Genomic DNA, 22,397 nt, shown 5'->3' with positions numbered 1-22,397 from the left:
ACAAAGTAAGAATAACGTATGTGAGAATCTTTGTGTTTCACTGACATGTAACTTGAACGAGAAACAGGCATCAACTGAGTAGGTATCTCTTTCACTCACACAGTTTGCAATCAGTTTCTTTCAATTGACACAAAGTAAACGTTGAATGTGAGACCTTTTCAATATCTCTAGAAAATTGCATCAAAAATACATATGACCCCGACGTGATTCGAACACGCAACCTTCTGATCTGGAGTCAGACGCGCTACCGTTGCGCCACGGAGTCCTTCTTCCAACCTAATGGAATTTTTAGTCTATAACGCTCAGGTTATTATCGATCCTACTAAACCTGTACCCCTCCCTTTGGCTGTAAAAAAAATAAAATCGTGTTTTCCTTACTTTTTGAAAAATATACGATTCAACGCGAATCAATCATGATAATTTATAGACAAAATGTACAAGACAAACTTGAATATTGAAAATATCGACTGCGGCTACAATCCAAAATTGTAAACTTGCCGAATTTAACTCTAGTTACTATAATTTAACAAAGGCTAAGTTTCCTAATTCAGACTTGCTAATGGAAAATTAAGAACTTATCAGATGACTTCCGTATGACGATGTGGCACTTACGACAGGTTGTTGTCGCATCTGGTATTAAGTATAAAGGAGTTAATTTTGGACGAATGTATCAAGTCGTCGTGGCCGAGTGGTTAAGGCGATAGACTAGAAATCTATTGGGGTCTCCCCGCACAGGTTCGAATCCTGTCGACGACGCAGACTTTTTGATATCCACTTTTTGTAATGAATCACACACACTGCTCACTCAACGCGCTCAAAGACAAGTAGGAAACAAAGTTATCGATAAGTTACCCACAGATTGATTCTGTCCTGAAAACGACCATTTTGAATGAATTCAGATGTTATATGACAGAGTTCATTCAGCTTAACTGGTGACTGAGGAAGATCGTTAAGGTATCATGCATACAGGAAGAAAAAGGCACACACTCTCAGTATCAATCCTAACAATTTCGGGGAGATAAAACGGTGATTTGCCAGTAAATACTTTGATTTTGATAAAAATCGTCAGCTTTCCTATCTTCCGTCTGAAATTAAATTGTTATTGAAGGAAAACTGTTAGATACAAAGTAAGAATAACGTATGTGAGAATCTTTGTGTTTCACTGACATGTAACTTGAACGAGAAACAGGCATCAACTGAGTAGGTATCTCTTTCACTCACACAGTTTGCAATCAGTTTCTTTCAATTGACACAAAGTAAACGTTGAATGTGAGACCTTTTCAATATCTCTAGAAAATTGCATCAAAAATACATATGACCCCGACGTGATTCGAACACGCAACCTTCTGATCTGGAGTCAGACGCGCTACCGTTGCGCCACGGAGTCCTTCTTCCAACCTAATGGAATTTTTAGTCTATAACGCTCAGGTTATTATCGATCCTACTAAACCTGTACCCCTCCCTTTGGCTGTAAAAAAAATAAAATCGTGTTTTCCTTACTTTTTGAAAAATATACGATTCAACGCGAATCAATCATGATAATTTATAGACAAAATGTACAAGACAAACTTGAATATTGAAAATATCGACTGCGGCTACAATCCAAAATTGTAAACTTGCCGAATTTAACTCTAGTTACTATAATTTAACAAAGGCTAAGTTTCCTAATTCAGACTTGCTAATGGAAAATTAAGAACTTATCAGATGACTTCCGTATGACGATGTGGCACTTACGACAGGTTGTTGTCGCATCTGGTATTAAGTATAAAGGAGTTAATTTTGGACGAATGTATCAAGTCGTCGTGGCCGAGTGGTTAAGGCGATAGACTAGAAATCTATTGGGGTCTCCCCGCACAGGTTCGAATCCTGTCGACGACGCAGACTTTTTGATATCCACTTTTTGTAATGAATCACACACACTGCTCACTCAACGCGCTCAAAGACAAGTAGGAAACAAAGTTATCGATAAGTTACCCACAGATTGATTCTGTCCTGAAAACGACCATTTTGAATGAATTCAGATGTTATATGACAGAGTTCATTCAGCTTAACTGGTGACTGAGGAAGATCGTTAAGGTATCATGCATAGAGGAAGAAAAAGGCACACACTCTCAGTATCAATCCTAACAATTTCGGGGAGATAAAACGGTGATTTGCCAGTAAATACTTTGATTTTGATAAAAATCGTCAGCTTTCCTATCTTCCGTCTGAAATTAAATTGTTATTGAAGGAAAACTGTTAGATACAAAGTAAGAATAACGTATGTGAGAATCTTTGTGTTTCACTGACATGTAACTTGAACGAGAAACAGGCATCAACTGAGTAGGTATCTCTTTCACTCACACAGTTTGCAATCAGTTTCTTTCAATTGACACAAAGTAAACGTTGAATGTGAGACCTTTTCAATATCTCTAGAAAATTGCATCAAAAATACATATGACCCCGACGTGATTCGAACACGCAACCTTCTGATCTGGAGTCAGACGCGCTACCGTTGCGCCACGGAGTCCTTCTTCCAACCTAATGGAATTTTTAGTCTATAACGCTCAGGTTATTATCGATCCTACTAAACCTGTACCCCTCCCTTTGGCTGTAAAAAAAATAAAATCGTGTTTTCCTTACTTTTTGAAAAATATACGATTCAACGCGAATCAATCATGATAATTTATAGACAAAATGTACAAGACAAACTTGAATATTGAAAATATCGACTGCGGCTACAATCCAAAATTGTAAACTTGCCGAATTTAACTCTAGTTACTATAATTTAACAAAGGCTAAGTTTCCTAATTCAGACTTGCTAATGGAAAATTAAGAACTTATCAGATGACTTCCGTATGACGATGTGGCACTTACGACAGGTTGTTGTCGCATCTGGTATTAAGTATAAAGGAGTTAATTTTGGACGAATGTATCAAGTCGTCGTGGCCGAGTGGTTAAGGCGATAGACTAGAAATCTATTGGGGTCTCCCCGCACAGGTTCGAATCCTGTCGACGACGCAGACTTTTTGATATCCACTTTTTGTAATGAATCACACACACTGCTCACTCAACGCGCATCAAAAATACATATGACCCCGACGTGATTCGAACACGCAACCTTCTGATCTGGAGTCAGACGCGCTACCGTTGCGCCACGGAGTCCTTCTTCCAACCTAATGGAATTTTTAGTCTATAACGCTCAGGTTATTATCGATCCTACTAAACCTGTACCCCTCCCTTTGGCTGTAAAAAAAATAAAATCGTGTTTTCCTTACTTTTTGAAAAATATACGATTCAACGCGAATCAATCATGATAATTTATAGACAAAATGTACAAGACAAACTTGAATATTGAAAATATCGACTGCGGCTACAATCCAAAATTGTAAACTTGCCGAATTTAACTCTAGTTACTATAATTTAACAAAGGCTAAGTTTCCTAATTCAGACTTGCTAATGGAAAATTAAGAACTTATCAGATGACTTCCGTATGACGATGTGGCACTTACGACAGGTTGTTGTCGCATCTGGTATTAAGTATAAAGGAGTTAATTTTGGACGAATGTATCAAGTCGTCGTGGCCGAGTGGTTAAGGCGATAGACTAGAAATCTATTGGGGTCTCCCCGCACAGGTTCGAATCCTGTCGACGACGCAGACTTTTTGATATCCACTTTTTGTAATGAATCACACACACTGCTCACTCAACGCGCTCAAAGACAAGTAGGAAACAAAGTTATCGATAAGTTACCCACAGATTGATTCTGTCCTGAAAACGACCATTTTGAATGAATTCAGATGTTATATGACAGAGTTCATTCAGCTTAACTGGTGACTGAGGAAGATCGTTAAGGTATCATGCATAGAGGAAGAAAAAGGCACACACTCTCAGTATCAATCCTAACAATTTCGGGGAGATAAAACGGTGATTTGCCAGTAAATACTTTGATTTTGATAAAAATCGTCAGCTTTCCTATCTTCCGTCTGAAATTAAATTGTTATTGAAGGAAAACTGTTAGATACAAAGTAAGAATAACGTATGTGAGAATCTTTGTGTTTCACTGACATGTAACTTGAACGAGAAACAGGCATCAACTGAGTAGGTATCTCTTTCACTCACACAGTTTGCAATCAGTTTCTTTCAATTGACACAAAGTAAACGTTGAATGTGAGACCTTTTCAATATCTCTAGAAAATTGCATCAAAAATACATATGACCCCGACGTGATTCGAACACGCAACCTTCTGATCTGGAGTCAGACGCGCTACCGTTGCGCCACGGAGTCCTTCTTCCAACCTAATGGAATTTTTAGTCTATAACGCTCAGGTTATTATCGATCCTACTAAACCTGTACCCCTCCCTTTGGCTGTAAAAAAAATAAAATCGTGTTTTCCTTACTTTTTGAAAAATATACGATTCAACGCGAATCAATCATGATAATTTATAGACAAAATGTACAAGACAAACTTGAATATTGAAAATATCGACTGCGGCTACAATCCAAAATTGTAAACTTGCCGAATTTAACTCTAGTTACTATAATTTAACAAAGGCTAAGTTTCCTAATTCAGACTTGCTAATGGAAAATTAAGAACTTATCAGATGACTTCCGTATGACGATGTGGCACTTACGACAGGTTGTTGTCGCATCTGGTATTAAGTATAAAGGAGTTAATTTTGGACGAATGTATCAAGTCGTCGTGGCCGAGTGGTTAAGGCGATAGACTAGAAATCTATTGGGGTCTCCCCGCACAGGTTCGAATCCTGTCGACGACGCAGACTTTTTGATATCCACTTTTTGTAATGAATCACACACACTGCTCACTCAACGCGCTCAAAGACAAGTAGGAAACAAAGTTATCGATAAGTTACCCACAGATTGATTCTGTCCTGAAAACGACCATTTTGAATGAATTCAGATGTTATATGACAGAGTTCATTCAGCTTAACTGGTGACTGAGGAAGATCGTTAAGGTATCATGCATAGAGGAAGAAAAAGGCACACACTCTCAGTATCAATCCTAACAATTTCGGGGAGATAAAACGGTGATTTGCCAGTAAATACTTTGATTTTGATAAAAATCGTCAGCTTTCCTATCTTCCGTCTGAAATTAAATTGTTATTGAAGGAAAACTGTTAGATACAAAGTAAGAATAACGTATGTGAGAATCTTTGTGTTTCACTGACATGTAACTTGAACGAGAAACAGGCATCAACTGAGTAGGTATCTCTTTCACTCACACAGTTTGCAATCAGTTTCTTTCAATTGACACAAAGTAAACGTTGAATGTGAGACCTTTTCAATATCTCTAGAAAATTGCATCAAAAATACATATGACCCCGACGTGATTCGAACACGCAACCTTCTGATCTGGAGTCAGACGCGCTACCGTTGCGCCACGGAGTCCTTCTTCCAACCTAATGGAATTTTTAGTCTATAACGCTCAGGTTATTATCGATCCTACTAAACCTGTACCCCTCCCTTTGGCTGTAAAAAAAATAAAATCGTGTTTTCCTTACTTTTTGAAAAATATACGATTCAACGCGAATCAATCATGATAATTTATAGACAAAATGTACAAGACAAACTTGAATATTGAAAATATCGACTGCGGCTACAATCCAAAATTGTAAACTTGCCGAATTTAACTCTAGTTACTATAATTTAACAAAGGCTAAGTTTCCTAATTCAGACTTGCTAATGGAAAATTAAGAACTTATCAGATGACTTCCGTATGACGATGTGGCACTTACGACAGGTTGTTGTCGCATCTGGTATTAAGTATAAAGGAGTTAATTTTGGACGAATGTATCAAGTCGTCGTGGCCGAGTGGTTAAGGCGATAGACTAGAAATCTATTGGGGTCTCCCCGCACAGGTTCGAATCCTGTCGACGACGCAGACTTTTTGATATCCACTTTTTGTAATGAATCACACACACTGCTCACTCAACGCGCTCAAAGACAAGTAGGAAACAAAGTTATCGATAAGTTACCCACAGATTGATTCTGTCCTGAAAACGACCATTTTGAATGAATTCAGATGTTATATGACAGAGTTCATTCAGCTTAACTGGTGACTGAGGAAGATCGTTAAGGTATCATGCATAGAGGAAGAAAAAGGCACACACTCTCAGTATCAATCCTAACAATTTCGGGGAGATAAAACGGTGATTTGCCAGTAAATACTTTGATTTTGATAAAAATCGTCAGCTTTCCTATCTTCCGTCTGAAATTAAATTGTTATTGAAGGAAAACTGTTAGATACAAAGTAAGAATAACGTATGTGAGAATCTTTGTGTTTCACTGACATGTAACTTGAACGAGAAACAGGCATCAACTGAGTAGGTATCTCTTTCACTCACACAGTTTGCAATCAGTTTCTTTCAATTGACACAAAGTAAACGTTGAATGTGAGACCTTTTCAATATCTCTAGAAAATTGCATCAAAAATACATATGACCCCGACGTGATTCGAACACGCAACCTTCTGATCTGGAGTCAGACGCGCTACCGTTGCGCCACGGAGTCCTTCTTCCAACCTAATGGAATTTTTAGTCTATAACGCTCAGGTTATTATCGATCCTACTAAACCTGTACCCCTCCCTTTGGCTGTAAAAAAAATAAAATCGTGTTTTCCTTACTTTTTGAAAAATATACGATTCAACGCGAATCAATCATGATAATTTATAGACAAAATGTACAAGACAAACTTGAATATTGAAAATATCGACTGCGGCTACAATCCAAAATTGTAAACTTGCCGAATTTAACTCTAGTTACTATAATTTAACAAAGGCTAAGTTTCCTAATTCAGACTTGCTAATGGAAAATTAAGAACTTATCAGATGACTTCCGTATGACGATGTGGCACTTACGACAGGTTGTTGTCGCATCTGGTATTAAGTATAAAGGAGTTAATTTTGGACGAATGTATCAAGTCGTCGTGGCCGAGTGGTTAAGGCGATAGACTAGAAATCTATTGGGGTCTCCCCGCACAGGTTCGAATCCTGTCGACGACGCAGACTTTTTGATATCCACTTTTTGTAATGAATCACACACACTGCTCACTCAACGCGCTCAAAGACAAGTAGGAAACAAAGTTATCGATAAGTTACCCACAGATTGATTCTGTCCTGAAAACGACCATTTTGAATGAATTCAGATGTTATATGACAGAGTTCATTCAGCTTAACTGGTGACTGAGGAAGATCGTTAAGGTATCATGCATAGAGGAAGAAAAAGGCACACACTCTCAGTATCAATCCTAACAATTTCGGGGAGATAAAACGGTGATTTGCCAGTAAATACTTTGATTTTGATAAAAATCGTCAGCTTTCCTATCTTCCGTCTGAAATTAAATTGTTATTGAAGGAAAACTGTTAGATACAAAGTAAGAATAACGTATGTGAGAATCTTTGTGTTTCACTGACATGTAACTTGAACGAGAAACAGGCATCAACTGAGTAGGTATCTCTTTCACTCACACAGTTTGCAATCAGTTTCTTTCAATTGACACAAAGTAAACGTTGAATGTGAGACCTTTTCAATATCTCTAGAAAATTGCATCAAAAATACATATGACCCCGACGTGATTCGAACACGCAACCTTCTGATCTGGAGTCAGACGCGCTACCGTTGCGCCACGGAGTCCTTCTTCCAACCTAATGGAATTTTTAGTCTATAACGCTCAGGTTATTATCGATCCTACTAAACCTGTACCCCTCCCTTTGGCTGTAAAAAAAATAAAATCGTGTTTTCCTTACTTTTTGAAAAATATACGATTCAACGCGAATCAATCATGATAATTTATAGACAAAATGTACAAGACAAACTTGAATATTGAAAATATCGACTGCGGCTACAATCCAAAATTGTAAACTTGCCGAATTTAACTCTAGTTACTATAATTTAACAAAGGCTAAGTTTCCTAATTCAGACTTGCTAATGGAAAATTAAGAACTTATCAGATGACTTCCGTATGACGATGTGGCACTTACGACAGGTTGTTGTCGCATCTGGTATTAAGTATAAAGGAGTTAATTTTGGACGAATGTATCAAGTCGTCGTGGCCGAGTGGTTAAGGCGATAGACTAGAAATCTATTGGGGTCTCCCCGCACAGGTTCGAATCCTGTCGACGACGCAGACTTTTTGATATCCACTTTTTGTAATGAATCACACACACTGCTCACTCAACGCGCTCAAAGACAAGTAGGAAACAAAGTTATCGATAAGTTACCCACAGATTGATTCTGTCCTGAAAACGACCATTTTGAATGAATTCAGATGTTATATGACAGAGTTCATTCAGCTTAACTGGTGACTGAGGAAGATCGTTAAGGTATCATGCATAGAGGAAGAAAAAGGCACACACTCTCAGTATCAATCCTAACAATTTCGGGGAGATAAAACGGTGATTTGCCAGTAAATACTTTGATTTTGATAAAAATCGTCAGCTTTCCTATCTTCCGTCTGAAATTAAATTGTTATTGAAGGAAAACTGTTAGATACAAAGTAAGAATAACGTATGTGAGAATCTTTGTGTTTCACTGACATGTAACTTGAACGAGAAACAGGCATCAACTGAGTAGGTATCTCTTTCACTCACACAGTTTGCAATCAGTTTCTTTCAATTGACACAAAGTAAACGTTGAATGTGAGACCTTTTCAATATCTCTAGAAAATTGCATCAAAAATACATATGACCCCGACGTGATTCGAACACGCAACCTTCTGATCTGGAGTCAGACGCGCTACCGTTGCGCCACGGAGTCCTTCTTCCAACCTAATGGAATTTTTAGTCTATAACGCTCAGGTTATTATCGATCCTACTAAACCTGTACCCCTCCCTTTGGCTGTAAAAAAAATAAAATCGTGTTTTCCTTACTTTTTGAAAAATATACGATTCAACGCGAATCAATCATGATAATTTATAGACAAAATGTACAAGACAAACTTGAATATTGAAAATATCGACTGCGGCTACAATCCAAAATTGTAAACTTGCCGAATTTAACTCTAGTTACTATAATTTAACAAAGGCTAAGTTTCCTAATTCAGACTTGCTAATGGAAAATTAAGAACTTATCAGATGACTTCCGTATGACGATGTGGCACTTACGACAGGTTGTTGTCGCATCTGGTATTAAGTATAAAGGAGTTAATTTTGGACGAATGTATCAAGTCGTCGTGGCCGAGTGGTTAAGGCGATAGACTAGAAATCTATTGGGGTCTCCCCGCACAGGTTCGAATCCTGTCGACGACGCAGACTTTTTGATATCCACTTTTTGTAATGAATCACACACACTGCTCACTCAACGCGCTCAAAGACAAGTAGGAAACAAAGTTATCGATAAGTTACCCACAGATTGATTCTGTCCTGAAAACGACCATTTTGAATGAATTCAGATGTTATATGACAGAGTTCATTCAGCTTAACTGGTGACTGAGGAAGATCGTTAAGGTATCATGCATAGAGGAAGAAAAAGGCACACACTCTCAGTATCAATCCTAACAATTTCGGGGAGATAAAACGGTGATTTGCCAGTAAATACTTTGATTTTGATAAAAATCGTCAGCTTTCCTATCTTCCGTCTGAAATTAAATTGTTATTGAAGGAAAACTGTTAGATACAAAGTAAGAATAACGTATGTGAGAATCTTTGTGTTTCACTGACATGTAACTTGAACGAGAAACAGGCATCAACTGAGTAGGTATCTCTTTCACTCACACAGTTTGCAATCAGTTTCTTTCAATTGACACAAAGTAAACGTTGAATGTGAGACCTTTTCAATATCTCTAGAAAATTGCATCAAAAATACATATGACCCCGACGTGATTCGAACACGCAACCTTCTGATCTGGAGTCAGACGCGCTACCGTTGCGCCACGGAGTCCTTCTTCCAACCTAATGGAATTTTTAGTCTATAACGCTCAGGTTATTATCGATCCTACTAAACCTGTACCCCTCCCTTTGGCTGTAAAAAAAATAAAATCGTGTTTTCCTTACTTTTTGAAAAATATACGATTCAACGCGAATCAATCATGATAATTTATAGACAAAATGTACAAGACAAACTTGAATATTGAAAATATCGACTGCGGCTACAATCCAAAATTGTAAACTTGCCGAATTTAACTCTAGTTACTATAATTTAACAAAGGCTAAGTTTCCTAATTCAGACTTGCTAATGGAAAATTAAGAACTTATCAGATGACTTCCGTATGACGATGTGGCACTTACGACAGGTTGTTGTCGCATCTGGTATTAAGTATAAAGGAGTTAATTTTGGACGAATGTATCAAGTCGTCGTGGCCGAGTGGTTAAGGCGATAGACTAGAAATCTATTGGGGTCTCCCCGCACAGGTTCGAATCCTGTCGACGACGCAGACTTTTTGATATCCACTTTTTGTAATGAATCACACACACTGCTCACTCAACGCGCTCAAAGACAAGTAGGAAACAAAGTTATCGATAAGTTACCCACAGATTGATTCTGTCCTGAAAACGACCATTTTGAATGAATTCAGATGTTATATGACAGAGTTCATTCAGCTTAACTGGTGACTGAGGAAGATCGTTAAGGTATCATGCATAGAGGAAGAAAAAGGCACACACTCTCAGTATCAATCCTAACAATTTCGGGGAGATAAAACGGTGATTTGCCAGTAAATACTTTGATTTTGATAAAAATCGTCAGCTTTCCTATCTTCCGTCTGAAATTAAATTGTTATTGAAGGAAAACTGTTAGATACAAAGTAAGAATAACGTATGTGAGAATCTTTGTGTTTCACTGACATGTAACTTGAACGAGAAACAGGCATCAACTGAGTAGGTATCTCTTTCACTCACACAGTTTGCAATCAGTTTCTTTCAATTGACACAAAGTAAACGTTGAATGTGAGACCTTTTCAATATCTCTAGAAAATTGCATCAAAAATACATATGACCCCGACGTGATTCGAACACGCAACCTTCTGATCTGGAGTCAGACGCGCTACCGTTGCGCCACGGAGTCCTTCTTCCAACCTAATGGAATTTTTAGTCTATAACGCTCAGGTTATTATCGATCCTACTAAACCTGTACCCCTCCCTTTGGCTGTAAAAAAAATAAAATCGTGTTTTCCTTACTTTTTGAAAAATATACGATTCAACGCGAATCAATCATGATAATTTATAGACAAAATGTACAAGACAAACTTGAATATTGAAAATATCGACTGCGGCTACAATCCAAAATTGTAAACTTGCCGAATTTAACTCTAGTTACTATAATTTAACAAAGGCTAAGTTTCCTAATTCAGACTTGCTAATGGAAAATTAAGAACTTATCAGATGACTTCCGTATGACGATGTGGCACTTACGACAGGTTGTTGTCGCATCTGGTATTAAGTATAAAGGAGTTAATTTTGGACGAATGTATCAAGTCGTCGTGGCCGAGTGGTTAAGGCGATAGACTAGAAATCTATTGGGGTCTCCCCGCACAGGTTCGAATCCTGTCGACGACGCAGACTTTTTGATATCCACTTTTTGTAATGAATCACACACACTGCTCACTCAACGCGCTCAAAGACAAGTAGGAAACAAAGTTATCGATAAGTTACCCACAGATTGATTCTGTCCTGAAAACGACCATTTTGAATGAATTCAGATGTTATATGACAGAGTTCATTCAGCTTAACTGGTGACTGAGGAAGATCGTTAAGGTATCATGCATAGAGGAAGAAAAAGGCACACACTCTCAGTATCAATCCTAACAATTTCGGGGAGATAAAACGGTGATTTGCCAGTAAATACTTTGATTTTGATAAAAATCGTCAGCTTTCCTATCTTCCGTCTGAAATTAAATTGTTATTGAAGGAAAACTGTTAGATACAAAGTAAGAATAACGTATGTGAGAATCTTTGTGTTTCACTGACATGTAACTTGAACGAGAAACAGGCATCAACTGAGTAGGTATCTCTTTCACTCACACAGTTTGCAATCAGTTTCTTTCAATTGACACAAAGTAAACGTTGAATGTGAGACCTTTTCAATATCTCTAGAAAATTGCATCAAAAATACATATGACCCCGACGTGATTCGAACACGCAACCTTCTGATCTGGAGTCAGACGCGCTACCGTTGCGCCACGGAGTCCTTCTTCCAACCTAATGGAATTTTTAGTCTATAACGCTCAGGTTATTATCGATCCTACTAAACCTGTACCCCTCCCTTTGGCTGTAAAAAAAATAAAATCGTGTTTTCCTTACTTTTTGAAAAATATACGATTCAACGCGAATCAATCATGATAATTTATAGACAAAATGTACAAGACAAACTTGAATATTGAAAATATCGACTGCGGCTACAATCCAAAATTGTAAACTTGCCGAATTTAACTCTAGTTACTATAATTTAACAAAGGCTAAGTTTCCTAATTCAGACTTGCTAATGGAAAATTAAGAACTTATCAGATGACTTCCGTATGACGATGTGGCACTTACGACAGGTTGTTGTCGCATCTGGTATTAAGTATAAAGGAGTTAATTTTGGACGAATGTATCAAGTCGTCGTGGCCGAGTGGTTAAGGCGATAGACTAGAAATCTATTGGGGTCTCCCCGCACAGGTTCGAATCCTGTCGACGACGCAGACTTTTTGATATCCACTTTTTGTAATGAATCACACACACTGCTCACTCAACGCGCTCAAAGACAAGTAGGAAACAAAGTTATCGATAAGTTACCCACAGATTGATTCTGTCCTGAAAACGACCATTTTGAATGAATTCAGATGTTATATGACAGAGTTCATTCAGCTTAACTGGTGACTGAGGAAGATCGTTAAGGTATCATGCATAGAGGAAGAAAAAGGCACACACTCTCAGTATCAATCCTAACAATTTCGGGGAGATAAAACGGTGATTTGCCAGTAAATACTTTGATTTTGATAAAAATCGTCAGCTTTCCTATCTTCCGTCTGAAATTAAATTGTTATTGAAGGAAAACTGTTAGATACAAAGTAAGAATAACGTATGTGAGAATCTTTGTGTTTCACTGACATGTAACTTGAACGAGAAACAGGCATCAACTGAGTAGGTATCTCTTTCACTCACACAGTTTGCAATCAGTTTCTTTCAATTGACACAAAGTAAACGTTGAATGTGAGACCTTTTCAATATCTCTAGAAAATTGCATCAAAAATACATATGACCCCGACGTGATTCGAACACGCAACCTTCTGATCTGGAGTCAGACGCGCTACCGTTGCGCCACGGAGTCCTTCTTCCAACCTAATGGAATTTTTAGTCTATAACGCTCAGGTTATTATCGATCCTACTAAACCTGTACCCCTCCCTTTGGCTGTAAAAAAAATAAAATCGTGTTTTCCTTACTTTTTGAAAAATATACGATTCAACGCGAATCAATCATGATAATTTATAGACAAAATGTACAAGACAAACTTGAATATTGAAAATATCGACTGCGGCTACAATCCAAAATTGTAAACTTGCCGAATTTAACTCTAGTTACTATAATTTAACAAAGGCTAAGTTTCCTAATTCAGACTTGCTAATGGAAAATTAAGAACTTATCAGATGACTTCCGTATGACGATGTGGCACTTACGACAGGTTGTTGTCGCATCTGGTATTAAGTATAAAGGAGTTAATTTTGGACGAATGTATCAAGTCGTCGTGGCCGAGTGGTTAAGGCGATAGACTAGAAATCTATTGGGGTCTCCCCGCACAGGTTCGAATCCTGTCGACGACGCAGACTTTTTGATATCCACTTTTTGTAATGAATCACACACACTGCTCACTCAACGCGCTCAAAGACAAGTAGGAAACAAAGTTATCGATAAGTTACCCACAGATTGATTCTGTCCTGAAAACGACCATTTTGAATGAATTCAGATGTTATATGACAGAGTTCATTCAGCTTAACTGGTGACTGAGGAAGATCGTTAAGGTATCATGCATAGAGGAAGAAAAAGGCACACACTCTCAGTATCAATCCTAACAATTTCGGGGAGATAAAACGGTGATTTGCCAGTAAATACTTTGATTTTGATAAAAATCGTCAGCTTTCCTATCTTCCGTCTGAAATTAAATTGTTATTGAAGGAAAACTGTTAGATACAAAGTAAGAATAACGTATGTGAGAATCTTTGTGTTTCACTGACATGTAACTTGAACGAGAAACAGGCATCAACTGAGTAGGTATCTCTTTCACTCACACAGTTTGCAATCAGTTTCTTTCAATTGACACAAAGTAAACGTTGAATGTGAGACCTTTTCAATATCTCTAGAAAATTGCATCAAAAATACATATGACCCCGACGTGATTCGAACACGCAACCTTCTGATCTGGAGTCAGACGCGCTACCGTTGCGCCACGGAGTCCTTCTTCCAACCTAATGGAATTTTTAGTCTATAACGCTCAGGTTATTATCGATCCTACTAAACCTGTACCCCTCCCTTTGGCTGTAAAAAAAATAAAATCGTGTTTTCCTTACTTTTTGAAAAATATACGATTCAACGCGAATCAATCATGATAATTTATAGACAAAATGTACAAGACAAACTTGAATATTGAAAATATCGACTGCGGCTACAATCCAAAATTGTAAACTTGCCGAATTTAACTCTAGTTACTATAATTTAACAAAGGCTAAGTTTCCTAATTCAGACTTGCTAATGGAAAATTAAGAACTTATCAGATGACTTCCGTATGACGATGTGGCACTTACGACAGGTTGTTGTCGCATCTGGTATTAAGTATAAAGGAGTTAATTTTGGACGAATGTATCAAGTCGTCGTGGCCGAGTGGTTAAGGCGATAGACTAGAAATCTATTGGGGTCTCCCCGCACAGGTTCGAATCCTGTCGACGACGCAGACTTTTTGATATCCACTTTTTGTAATGAATCACACACACTGCTCACTCAACGCGCTCAAAGACAAGTAGGAAACAAAGTTATCGATAAGTTACCCACAGATTGATTCTGTCCTGAAAACGACCATTTTGAATGAATTCAGATGTTATATGACAGAGTTCATTCAGCTTAACTGGTGACTGAGGAAGATCGTTAAGGTATCATGCATAGAGGAAGAAAAAGGCACACACTCTCAGTATCAATCCTAACAATTTCGGGGAGATAAAACGGTGATTTGCCAGTAAATACTTTGATTTTGATAAAAATCGTCAGCTTTCCTATCTTCCGTCTGAAATTAAATTGTTATTGAAGGAAAACTGTTAGATACAAAGTAAGAATAACGTATGTGAGAATCTTTGTGTTTCACTGACATGTAACTTGAACGAGAAACAGGCATCAACTGAGTAGGTATCTCTTTCACTCACACAGTTTGCAATCAGTTTCTTTCAATTGACACAAAGTAAACGTTGAATGTGAGACCTTTTCAATATCTCTAGAAAATTGCATCAAAAATACATATGACCCCGACGTGATTCGAACACGCAACCTTCTGATCTGGAGTCAGACGCGCTACCGTTGCGCCACGGAGTCCTTCTTCCAACCTAATGGAATTTTTAGTCTATAACGCTCAGGTTATTATCGATCCTACTAAACCTGTACCCCTCCCTTTGGCTGTAAAAAAAATAAAATCGTGTTTTCCTTACTTTTTGAAAAATATACGATTCAACGCGAATCAATCATGATAATTTATAGACAAAATGTACAAGACAAACTTGAATATTGAAAATATCGACTGCGGCTACAATCCAAAATTGTAAACTTGCCGAATTTAACTCTAGTTACTATAATTTAACAAAGGCTAAGTTTCCTAATTCAGACTTGCTAATGGAAAATTAAGAACTTATCAGATGACTTCCGTATGACGATGTGGCACTTACGACAGGTTGTTGTCGCATCTGGTATTAAGTATAAAGGAGTTAATTTTGGACGAATGTATCAAGTCGTCGTGGCCGAGTGGTTAAGGCGATAGACTAGAAATCTATTGGGGTCTCCCCGCACAGGTTCGAATCCTGTCGACGACGCAGACTTTTTGATATCCACTTTTTGTAATGAATCACACACACTGCTCACTCAACGCGCTCAAAGACAAGTAGGAAACAAAGTTATCGATAAGTTACCCACAGATTGATTCTGTCCTGAAAACGACCATTTTGAATGAATTCAGATGTTATATGACAGAGTTCATTCAGCTTAACTGGTGACTGAGGAAGATCGTTAAGGTATCATGCATAGAGGAAGAAAAAGGCACACACTCTCAGTATCAATCCTAACAATTTCGGGGAGATAAAACGGTGATTTGCCAGTAAATACTTTGATTTTGATAAAAATCGTCAGCTTTCCTATCTTCCGTCTGAAATTAAATTGTTATTGAAGGAAAACTGTTAGATACAAAGTAAGAATAACGTATGTGAGAATCTTTGTGTTTCACTGACATGTAACTTGAACGAGAAACAGGCATCAACTGAGTAGGTATCTCTTTCACTCACACAGTTTGCAATCAGTTTCTTTCAATTGACACAAAGTAAACGTTGAATGTGAGACCTTTTCAATATCTCTAGAAAATTGCATCAAAAATACATATGACCCCGACGTGATTCGAACACGCAACCTTCTGATCTGGAGTCAGACGCGCTACCGTTGCGCCACGGAGTCCTTCTTCCAACCTAATGGAATTTTTAGTCTATAACGCTCAGGTTATTATCGATCCTACTAAACCTGTACCCCTCCCTTTGGCTGTAAAAAAAATAAAATCGTGTTTTCCTTACTTTTTGAAAAATATACGATTCAACGCGAATCAATCATGATAATTTATAGACAAAATGTACAAGACAAACTTGAATATTGAAAATATCGACTGCGGCTACAATCCAAAATTGTAAACTTGCCGAATTTAACTCTAGTTACTATAATTTAACAAAGGCTAAGTTTCCTAATTCAGACTTGCTAATGGAAAATTAAGAACTTATCAGATGACTTCCGTATGACGATGTGGCACTTACGACAGGTTGTTGTCGCATCTGGTATTAAGTATAAAGGAGTTAATTTTGGACGAATGTATCAAGTCGTCGTGGCCGAGTGGTTAAGGCGATAGACTAGAAATCTATTGGGGTCTCCCCGCACAGGTTCGAATCCTGTCGACGACGCAGACTTTTTGATATCCACTTTTTGTAATGAATCACACACACTGCTCACTCAACGCGCTCAAAGACAAGTAGGAAACAAAGTTATCGATAAGTTACCCACAGATTGATTCTGTCCTGAAAACGACCATTTTGAATGAATTCAGATGTTATATGACAGAGTTCATTCAGCTTAACTGGTGACTGAGGAAGATCGTTAAGGTATCATGCATAGAGGAAGAAAAAGGCACACACTCTCAGTATCAATCCTAACAATTTCGGGGAGATAAAACGGTGATTTGCCAGTAAATACTTTGATTTTGATAAAAATCGTCAGCTTTCCTATCTTCCGTCTGAAATTAAATTGTTATTGAAGGAAAACTGTTAGATACAAAGTAAGAATAACGTATGTGAGAATCTTTGTGTTTCACTGACATGTAACTTGAACGAGAAACAGGCATCAACTGAGTAGGTATCTCTTTCACTCACACAGTTTGCAATCAGTTTCTTTCAATTGACACAAAGTAAACGTTGAATGTGAGACCTTTTCAATATCTCTAGAAAATTGCATCAAAAATACATATGACCCCGACGTGATTCGAACACGCAACCTTCTGATCTGGAGTCAGACGCGCTACCGTTGCGCCACGGAGTCCTTCTTCCAACCTAATGGAATTTTTAGTCTATAACGCTCAGGTTATTATCGATCCTACTAAACCTGTACCCCTCCCTTTGGCTGTAAAAAAAATAAAATCGTGTTTTCCTTACTTTTTGAAAAATATACGATTCAACGCGAATCAATCATGATAATTTATAGACAAAATGTACAAGACAAACTTGAATATTGAAAATATCGACTGCGGCTACAATCCAAAATTGTAAACTTGCCGAATTTAACTCTAGTTACTATAATTTAACAAAGGCTAAGTTTCCTAATTCAGACTTGCTAATGGAAAATTAAGAACTTATCAGATGACTTCCGTATGACGATGTGGCACTTACGACAGGTTGTTGTCGCATCTGGTATTAAGTATAAAGGAGTTAATTTTGGACGAATGTATCAAGTCGTCGTGGCCGAGTGGTTAAGGCGATAGACTAGAAATCTATTGGGGTCTCCCCGCACAGGTTCGAATCCTGTCGACGACGCAGACTTTTTGATATCCACTTTTTGTAATGAATCACACACACTGCTCACTCAACGCGCTCAAAGACAAGTAGGAAACAAAGTTATCGATAAGTTACCCACAGATTGATTCTGTCCTGAAAACGACCATTTTGAATGAATTCAGATGTTATATGACAGAGTTCATTCAGCTTAACTGGTGACTGAGGAAGATCGTTAAGGTATCATGCATAGAGGAAGAAAAAGGCACACACTCTCAGTATCAATCCTAACAATTTCGGGGAGATAAAACGGTGATTTGCCAGTAAATACTTTGATTTTGATAAAAATCGTCAGCTTTCCTATCTTCCGTCTGAAATTAAATTGTTATTGAAGGAAAACTGTTAGATACAAAGTAAGAATAACGTATGTGAGAATCTTTGTGTTTCACTGACATGTAACTTGAACGAGAAACAGGCATCAACTGAGTAGGTATCTCTTTCACTCACACAGTTTGCAATCAGTTTCTTTCAATTGACACAAAGTAAACGTTGAATGTGAGACCTTTTCAATATCTCTAGAAAATTGCATCAAAAATACATATGACCCCGACGTGATTCGAACACGCAACCTTCTGATCTGGAGTCAGACGCGCTACCGTTGCGCCACGGAGTCCTTCTTCCAACCTAATGGAATTTTTAGTCTATAACGCTCAGGTTATTATCGATCCTACTAAACCTGTACCCCTCCCTTTGGCTGTAAAAAAAATAAAATCGTGTTTTCCTTACTTTTTGAAAAATATACGATTCAACGCGAATCAATCATGATAATTTATAGACAAAATGTACAAGACAAACTTGAATATTGAAAATATCGACTGCGGCTACAATCCAAAATTGTAAACTTGCCGAATTTAACTCTAGTTACTATAATTTAACAAAGGCTAAGTTTCCTAATTCAGACTTGCTAATGGAAAATTAAGAACTTATCAGATGACTTCCGTATGACGATGTGGCACTTACGACAGGTTGTTGTCGCATCTGGTATTAAGTATAAAGGAGTTAATTTTGGACGAATGTATCAAGTCGTCGTGGCCGAGTGGTTAAGGCGATAGACTAGAAATCTATTGGGGTCTCCCCGCACAGGTTCGAATCCTGTCGACGACGCAGACTTTTTGATATCCACTTTTTGTAATGAATCACACACACTGCTCACTCAACGCGCTCAAAGACAAGTAGGAAACAAAGTTATCGATAAGTTACCCACAGATTGATTCTGTCCTGAAAACGACCATTTTGAATGAATTCAGATGTTATATGACAGAGTTCATTCAGCTTAACTGGTGACTGAGGAAGATCGTTAAGGTATCATGCATAGAGGAAGAAAAAGGCACACACTCTCAGTATCAATCCTAACAATTTCGGGGAGATAAAACGGTGATTTGCCAGTAAATACTTTGATTTTGATAAAAATCGTCAGCTTTCCTATCTTCCGTCTGAAATTAAATTGTTATTGAAGGAAAACTGTTAGATACAAAGTAAGAATAACGTATGTGAGAATCTTTGTGTTTCACTGACATGTAACTTGAACGAGAAACAGGCATCAACTGAGTAGGTATCTCTTTCACTCACACAGTTTGCAATCAGTTTCTTTCAATTGACACAAAGTAAACGTTGAATGTGAGACCTTTTCAATATCTCTAGAAAATTGCATCAAAAATACATATGACCCCGACGTGATTCGAACACGCAACCTTCTGATCTGGAGTCAGACGCGCTACCGTTGCGCCACGGAGTCCTTCTTCCAACCTAATGGAATTTTTAGTCTATAACGCTCAGGTTATTATCGATCCTACTAAACCTGTACCCCTCCCTTTGGCTGTAAAAAAAATAAAATCGTGTTTTCCTTACTTTTTGAAAAATATACGATTCAACGCGAATCAATCATGATAATTTATAGACAAAATGTACAAGACAAACTTGAATATTGAAAATATCGACTGCGGCTACAATCCAAAATTGTAAACTTGCCGAATTTAACTCTAGTTACTATAATTTAACAAAGGCTAAGTTTCCTAATTCAGACTTGCTAATGGAAAATTAAGAACTTATCAGATGACTTCCGTATGACGATGTGGCACTTACGACAGGTTGTTGTCGCATCTGGTATTAAGTATAAAGGAGTTAATTTTGGACGAATGTATCAAGTCGTCGTGGCCGAGTGGTTAAGGCGATAGACTAGAAATCTATTGGGGTCTCCCCGCACAGGTTCGAATCCTGTCGACGACGCAGACTTTTTGATATCCACTTTTTGTAATGAATCACACACACTGCTCACTCAACGCGCTCAAAGACAAGTAGGAAACAAAGTTATCGATAAGTTACCCACAGATTGATTCTGTCCTGAAAACGACCATTTTGAATGAATTCAGATGTTATATGACAGAGTTCATTCAGCTTAACTGGTGACTGAGGAAGATCGTTAAGGTATCATGCATAGAGGAAGAAAAAGGCACACACTCTCAGTATCAATCCTAACAATTTCGGGGAGATAAAACGGTGATTTGCCAGTAAATACTTTGATTTTGATAAAAATCGTCAGCTTTCCTATCTTCCGTCTGAAATTAAATTGTTATTGAAGGAAAACTGTTAGATACAAAGTAAGAATAACGTATGTGAGAATCTTTGTGTTTCACTGACATGTAACTTGAACGAGAAACAGGCATCAACTGAGTAGGTATCTCTTTCACTCACACAGTTTGCAATCAGTTTCTTTCAATTGACACAAAGTAAACGTTGAATGTGAGACCTTTTCAATATCTCTAGAAAATTGCATCAAAAATACATATGACCCCGACGTGATTCGAACACGCAACCTTCTGATCTGGAGTCAGACGCGCTACCGTTGCGCCACGGAGTCCTTCTTCCAACCTAATGGAATTTTTAGTCTATAACGCTCAGGTTATTATCGATCCTACTAAACCTGTACCCCTCCCTTTGGCTGTAAAAAAAATAAAATCGTGTTTTCCTTACTTTTTGAAAAATATACGATTCAACGCGAATCAATCATGATAATTTATAGACAAAATGTACAAGACAAACTTGAATATTGAAAATATCGACTGCGGCTACAATCCAAAATTGTAAACTTGCCGAATTTAACTCTAGTTACTATAATTTAACAAAGGCTAAGTTTCCTAATTCAGACTTGCTAATGGAAAATTAAGAACTTATCAGATGACTTCCGTATGACGATGTGGCACTTACGACAGGTTGTTGTCGCATCTGGTATTAAGTATAAAGGAGTTAATTTTGGACGAATGTATCAAGTCGTCGTGGCCGAGTGGTTAAGGCGATAGACTAGAAATCTATTGGGGTCTCCCCGCACAGGTTCGAATCCTGTCGACGACGCAGACTTTTTGATATCCACTTTTTGTAATGAATCACACACACTGCTCACTCAACGCGCTCAAAGACAAGTAGGAAACAAAGTTATCGATAAGTTACCCACAGATTGATTCTGTCCTGAAAACGACCATTTTGAATGAATTCAGATGTTATATGACAGAGTTCATTCAGCTTAACTGGTGACTGAGGAAGATCGTTAAGGTATCATGCATAGAGGAAGAAAAAGGCACACACTCTCAGTATCAATCCTAACAATTTCGGGGAGATAAAACGGTGATTTGCCAGTAAATACTTTGATTTTGATAAAAATCGTCAGCTTTCCTATCTTCCGTCTGAAATTAAATTGTTATTGAAGGAAAACTGTTAGATACAAAGTAAGAATAACGTATGTGAGAATCTTTGTGTTTCACTGACATGTAACTTGAACGAGAAACAGGCATCAACTGAGTAGGTATCTCTTTCACTCACACAGTTTGCAATCAGTTTCTTTCAATTGACACAAAGTAAACGTTGAATGTGAGACCTTTTCAATATCTCTAGAAAATTGCATCAAAAATACATATGACCCCGACGTGATTCGAACACGCAACCTTCTGATCTGGAGTCAGACGCGCTACCGTTGCGCCACGGAGTCCTTCTTCCAACCTAATGGAATTTTTAGTCTATAACGCTCAGGTTATTATCGATCCTACTAAACCTGTACCCCTCCCTTTGGCTGTAAAAAAAATAAAATCGTGTTTTCCTTACTTTTTGAAAAATATACGATTCAACGCGAATCAATCATGATAATTTATAGACAAAATGTACAAGACA

General features: G+C 37.7%; 41 non-coding genes across 41 annotated transcripts; 20 read left to right on the top strand and 21 right to left on the bottom strand.

The window, feature by feature from the left end:
• Positions 1-193: 193 nt before the first annotated feature.
• Positions 194-265, bottom strand: Trnaw-cca (transfer RNA tryptophan (anticodon CCA)). The gene has a single exon. It is a non-coding gene; the product is annotated as a tRNA-Trp (tRNA).
• A 409-nt stretch (positions 266-674) lies between these two features.
• Positions 675-756, top strand: Trnas-aga (transfer RNA serine (anticodon AGA)). The gene has a single exon. It is a non-coding gene; the product is annotated as a tRNA-Ser (tRNA).
• Positions 757-1,315: 559 nt separating this feature from the next.
• Positions 1,316-1,387, bottom strand: Trnaw-cca (transfer RNA tryptophan (anticodon CCA)). The gene has a single exon. It is a non-coding gene; the product is annotated as a tRNA-Trp (tRNA).
• Positions 1,388-1,796: 409 nt separating this feature from the next.
• On the top strand, positions 1,797-1,878 carry Trnas-aga (transfer RNA serine (anticodon AGA)). The gene has a single exon. It is a non-coding gene; the product is annotated as a tRNA-Ser (tRNA).
• A 559-nt stretch (positions 1,879-2,437) lies between these two features.
• Trnaw-cca (transfer RNA tryptophan (anticodon CCA)) lies at positions 2,438-2,509 on the bottom strand. The gene has a single exon. It is a non-coding gene; the product is annotated as a tRNA-Trp (tRNA).
• A 409-nt stretch (positions 2,510-2,918) lies between these two features.
• On the top strand, positions 2,919-3,000 carry Trnas-aga (transfer RNA serine (anticodon AGA)). Its single transcript has one exon. It is a non-coding gene; the product is annotated as a tRNA-Ser (tRNA).
• A 72-nt stretch (positions 3,001-3,072) lies between these two features.
• Positions 3,073-3,144, bottom strand: Trnaw-cca (transfer RNA tryptophan (anticodon CCA)). The gene has a single exon. It is a non-coding gene; the product is annotated as a tRNA-Trp (tRNA).
• A 409-nt stretch (positions 3,145-3,553) lies between these two features.
• Positions 3,554-3,635, top strand: Trnas-aga (transfer RNA serine (anticodon AGA)). The gene has a single exon. It is a non-coding gene; the product is annotated as a tRNA-Ser (tRNA).
• Positions 3,636-4,194: 559 nt separating this feature from the next.
• On the bottom strand, positions 4,195-4,266 carry Trnaw-cca (transfer RNA tryptophan (anticodon CCA)). The gene has a single exon. It is a non-coding gene; the product is annotated as a tRNA-Trp (tRNA).
• Positions 4,267-4,675: 409 nt separating this feature from the next.
• Positions 4,676-4,757, top strand: Trnas-aga (transfer RNA serine (anticodon AGA)). Its single transcript has one exon. It is a non-coding gene; the product is annotated as a tRNA-Ser (tRNA).
• Positions 4,758-5,316: 559 nt separating this feature from the next.
• Positions 5,317-5,388, bottom strand: Trnaw-cca (transfer RNA tryptophan (anticodon CCA)). Its single transcript has one exon. It is a non-coding gene; the product is annotated as a tRNA-Trp (tRNA).
• Positions 5,389-5,797: 409 nt separating this feature from the next.
• Positions 5,798-5,879, top strand: Trnas-aga (transfer RNA serine (anticodon AGA)). Its single transcript has one exon. It is a non-coding gene; the product is annotated as a tRNA-Ser (tRNA).
• Positions 5,880-6,438: 559 nt separating this feature from the next.
• On the bottom strand, positions 6,439-6,510 carry Trnaw-cca (transfer RNA tryptophan (anticodon CCA)). The gene has a single exon. It is a non-coding gene; the product is annotated as a tRNA-Trp (tRNA).
• Positions 6,511-6,919: 409 nt separating this feature from the next.
• Trnas-aga (transfer RNA serine (anticodon AGA)) lies at positions 6,920-7,001 on the top strand. The gene has a single exon. It is a non-coding gene; the product is annotated as a tRNA-Ser (tRNA).
• Positions 7,002-7,560: 559 nt separating this feature from the next.
• On the bottom strand, positions 7,561-7,632 carry Trnaw-cca (transfer RNA tryptophan (anticodon CCA)). Its single transcript has one exon. It is a non-coding gene; the product is annotated as a tRNA-Trp (tRNA).
• Positions 7,633-8,041: 409 nt separating this feature from the next.
• On the top strand, positions 8,042-8,123 carry Trnas-aga (transfer RNA serine (anticodon AGA)). Its single transcript has one exon. It is a non-coding gene; the product is annotated as a tRNA-Ser (tRNA).
• Positions 8,124-8,682: 559 nt separating this feature from the next.
• On the bottom strand, positions 8,683-8,754 carry Trnaw-cca (transfer RNA tryptophan (anticodon CCA)). The gene has a single exon. It is a non-coding gene; the product is annotated as a tRNA-Trp (tRNA).
• Positions 8,755-9,163: 409 nt separating this feature from the next.
• Trnas-aga (transfer RNA serine (anticodon AGA)) lies at positions 9,164-9,245 on the top strand. The gene has a single exon. It is a non-coding gene; the product is annotated as a tRNA-Ser (tRNA).
• A 559-nt stretch (positions 9,246-9,804) lies between these two features.
• Positions 9,805-9,876, bottom strand: Trnaw-cca (transfer RNA tryptophan (anticodon CCA)). Its single transcript has one exon. It is a non-coding gene; the product is annotated as a tRNA-Trp (tRNA).
• Positions 9,877-10,285: 409 nt separating this feature from the next.
• Trnas-aga (transfer RNA serine (anticodon AGA)) lies at positions 10,286-10,367 on the top strand. Its single transcript has one exon. It is a non-coding gene; the product is annotated as a tRNA-Ser (tRNA).
• Positions 10,368-10,926: 559 nt separating this feature from the next.
• Trnaw-cca (transfer RNA tryptophan (anticodon CCA)) lies at positions 10,927-10,998 on the bottom strand. The gene has a single exon. It is a non-coding gene; the product is annotated as a tRNA-Trp (tRNA).
• Positions 10,999-11,407: 409 nt separating this feature from the next.
• Positions 11,408-11,489, top strand: Trnas-aga (transfer RNA serine (anticodon AGA)). Its single transcript has one exon. It is a non-coding gene; the product is annotated as a tRNA-Ser (tRNA).
• A 559-nt stretch (positions 11,490-12,048) lies between these two features.
• On the bottom strand, positions 12,049-12,120 carry Trnaw-cca (transfer RNA tryptophan (anticodon CCA)). The gene has a single exon. It is a non-coding gene; the product is annotated as a tRNA-Trp (tRNA).
• A 409-nt stretch (positions 12,121-12,529) lies between these two features.
• Positions 12,530-12,611, top strand: Trnas-aga (transfer RNA serine (anticodon AGA)). Its single transcript has one exon. It is a non-coding gene; the product is annotated as a tRNA-Ser (tRNA).
• Positions 12,612-13,170: 559 nt separating this feature from the next.
• Positions 13,171-13,242, bottom strand: Trnaw-cca (transfer RNA tryptophan (anticodon CCA)). The gene has a single exon. It is a non-coding gene; the product is annotated as a tRNA-Trp (tRNA).
• A 409-nt stretch (positions 13,243-13,651) lies between these two features.
• Trnas-aga (transfer RNA serine (anticodon AGA)) lies at positions 13,652-13,733 on the top strand. Its single transcript has one exon. It is a non-coding gene; the product is annotated as a tRNA-Ser (tRNA).
• Positions 13,734-14,292: 559 nt separating this feature from the next.
• Positions 14,293-14,364, bottom strand: Trnaw-cca (transfer RNA tryptophan (anticodon CCA)). The gene has a single exon. It is a non-coding gene; the product is annotated as a tRNA-Trp (tRNA).
• A 409-nt stretch (positions 14,365-14,773) lies between these two features.
• Trnas-aga (transfer RNA serine (anticodon AGA)) lies at positions 14,774-14,855 on the top strand. The gene has a single exon. It is a non-coding gene; the product is annotated as a tRNA-Ser (tRNA).
• Positions 14,856-15,414: 559 nt separating this feature from the next.
• Trnaw-cca (transfer RNA tryptophan (anticodon CCA)) lies at positions 15,415-15,486 on the bottom strand. The gene has a single exon. It is a non-coding gene; the product is annotated as a tRNA-Trp (tRNA).
• Positions 15,487-15,895: 409 nt separating this feature from the next.
• Trnas-aga (transfer RNA serine (anticodon AGA)) lies at positions 15,896-15,977 on the top strand. Its single transcript has one exon. It is a non-coding gene; the product is annotated as a tRNA-Ser (tRNA).
• Positions 15,978-16,536: 559 nt separating this feature from the next.
• Trnaw-cca (transfer RNA tryptophan (anticodon CCA)) lies at positions 16,537-16,608 on the bottom strand. Its single transcript has one exon. It is a non-coding gene; the product is annotated as a tRNA-Trp (tRNA).
• Positions 16,609-17,017: 409 nt separating this feature from the next.
• Positions 17,018-17,099, top strand: Trnas-aga (transfer RNA serine (anticodon AGA)). Its single transcript has one exon. It is a non-coding gene; the product is annotated as a tRNA-Ser (tRNA).
• Positions 17,100-17,658: 559 nt separating this feature from the next.
• Trnaw-cca (transfer RNA tryptophan (anticodon CCA)) lies at positions 17,659-17,730 on the bottom strand. The gene has a single exon. It is a non-coding gene; the product is annotated as a tRNA-Trp (tRNA).
• A 409-nt stretch (positions 17,731-18,139) lies between these two features.
• Positions 18,140-18,221, top strand: Trnas-aga (transfer RNA serine (anticodon AGA)). The gene has a single exon. It is a non-coding gene; the product is annotated as a tRNA-Ser (tRNA).
• A 559-nt stretch (positions 18,222-18,780) lies between these two features.
• On the bottom strand, positions 18,781-18,852 carry Trnaw-cca (transfer RNA tryptophan (anticodon CCA)). The gene has a single exon. It is a non-coding gene; the product is annotated as a tRNA-Trp (tRNA).
• Positions 18,853-19,261: 409 nt separating this feature from the next.
• Positions 19,262-19,343, top strand: Trnas-aga (transfer RNA serine (anticodon AGA)). The gene has a single exon. It is a non-coding gene; the product is annotated as a tRNA-Ser (tRNA).
• A 559-nt stretch (positions 19,344-19,902) lies between these two features.
• Positions 19,903-19,974, bottom strand: Trnaw-cca (transfer RNA tryptophan (anticodon CCA)). The gene has a single exon. It is a non-coding gene; the product is annotated as a tRNA-Trp (tRNA).
• Positions 19,975-20,383: 409 nt separating this feature from the next.
• Trnas-aga (transfer RNA serine (anticodon AGA)) lies at positions 20,384-20,465 on the top strand. Its single transcript has one exon. It is a non-coding gene; the product is annotated as a tRNA-Ser (tRNA).
• A 559-nt stretch (positions 20,466-21,024) lies between these two features.
• Positions 21,025-21,096, bottom strand: Trnaw-cca (transfer RNA tryptophan (anticodon CCA)). Its single transcript has one exon. It is a non-coding gene; the product is annotated as a tRNA-Trp (tRNA).
• A 409-nt stretch (positions 21,097-21,505) lies between these two features.
• On the top strand, positions 21,506-21,587 carry Trnas-aga (transfer RNA serine (anticodon AGA)). The gene has a single exon. It is a non-coding gene; the product is annotated as a tRNA-Ser (tRNA).
• A 559-nt stretch (positions 21,588-22,146) lies between these two features.
• Positions 22,147-22,218, bottom strand: Trnaw-cca (transfer RNA tryptophan (anticodon CCA)). Its single transcript has one exon. It is a non-coding gene; the product is annotated as a tRNA-Trp (tRNA).
• Between the last annotated feature and the right edge of the window lie 179 nt (positions 22,219-22,397).

The sequence above is a fragment of the Mytilus galloprovincialis genome, unplaced genomic scaffold (genome assembly GCF_965363235.1).
Source record: "Mytilus galloprovincialis unplaced genomic scaffold, xbMytGall1.hap1.1 HAP1_SCAFFOLD_287, whole genome shotgun sequence".
Classification (NCBI taxonomy): domain Eukaryota; kingdom Metazoa; phylum Mollusca; class Bivalvia; order Mytilida; family Mytilidae; genus Mytilus; species Mytilus galloprovincialis.
This window is presented reverse-complemented; position numbering and strand designations above follow the sequence as displayed.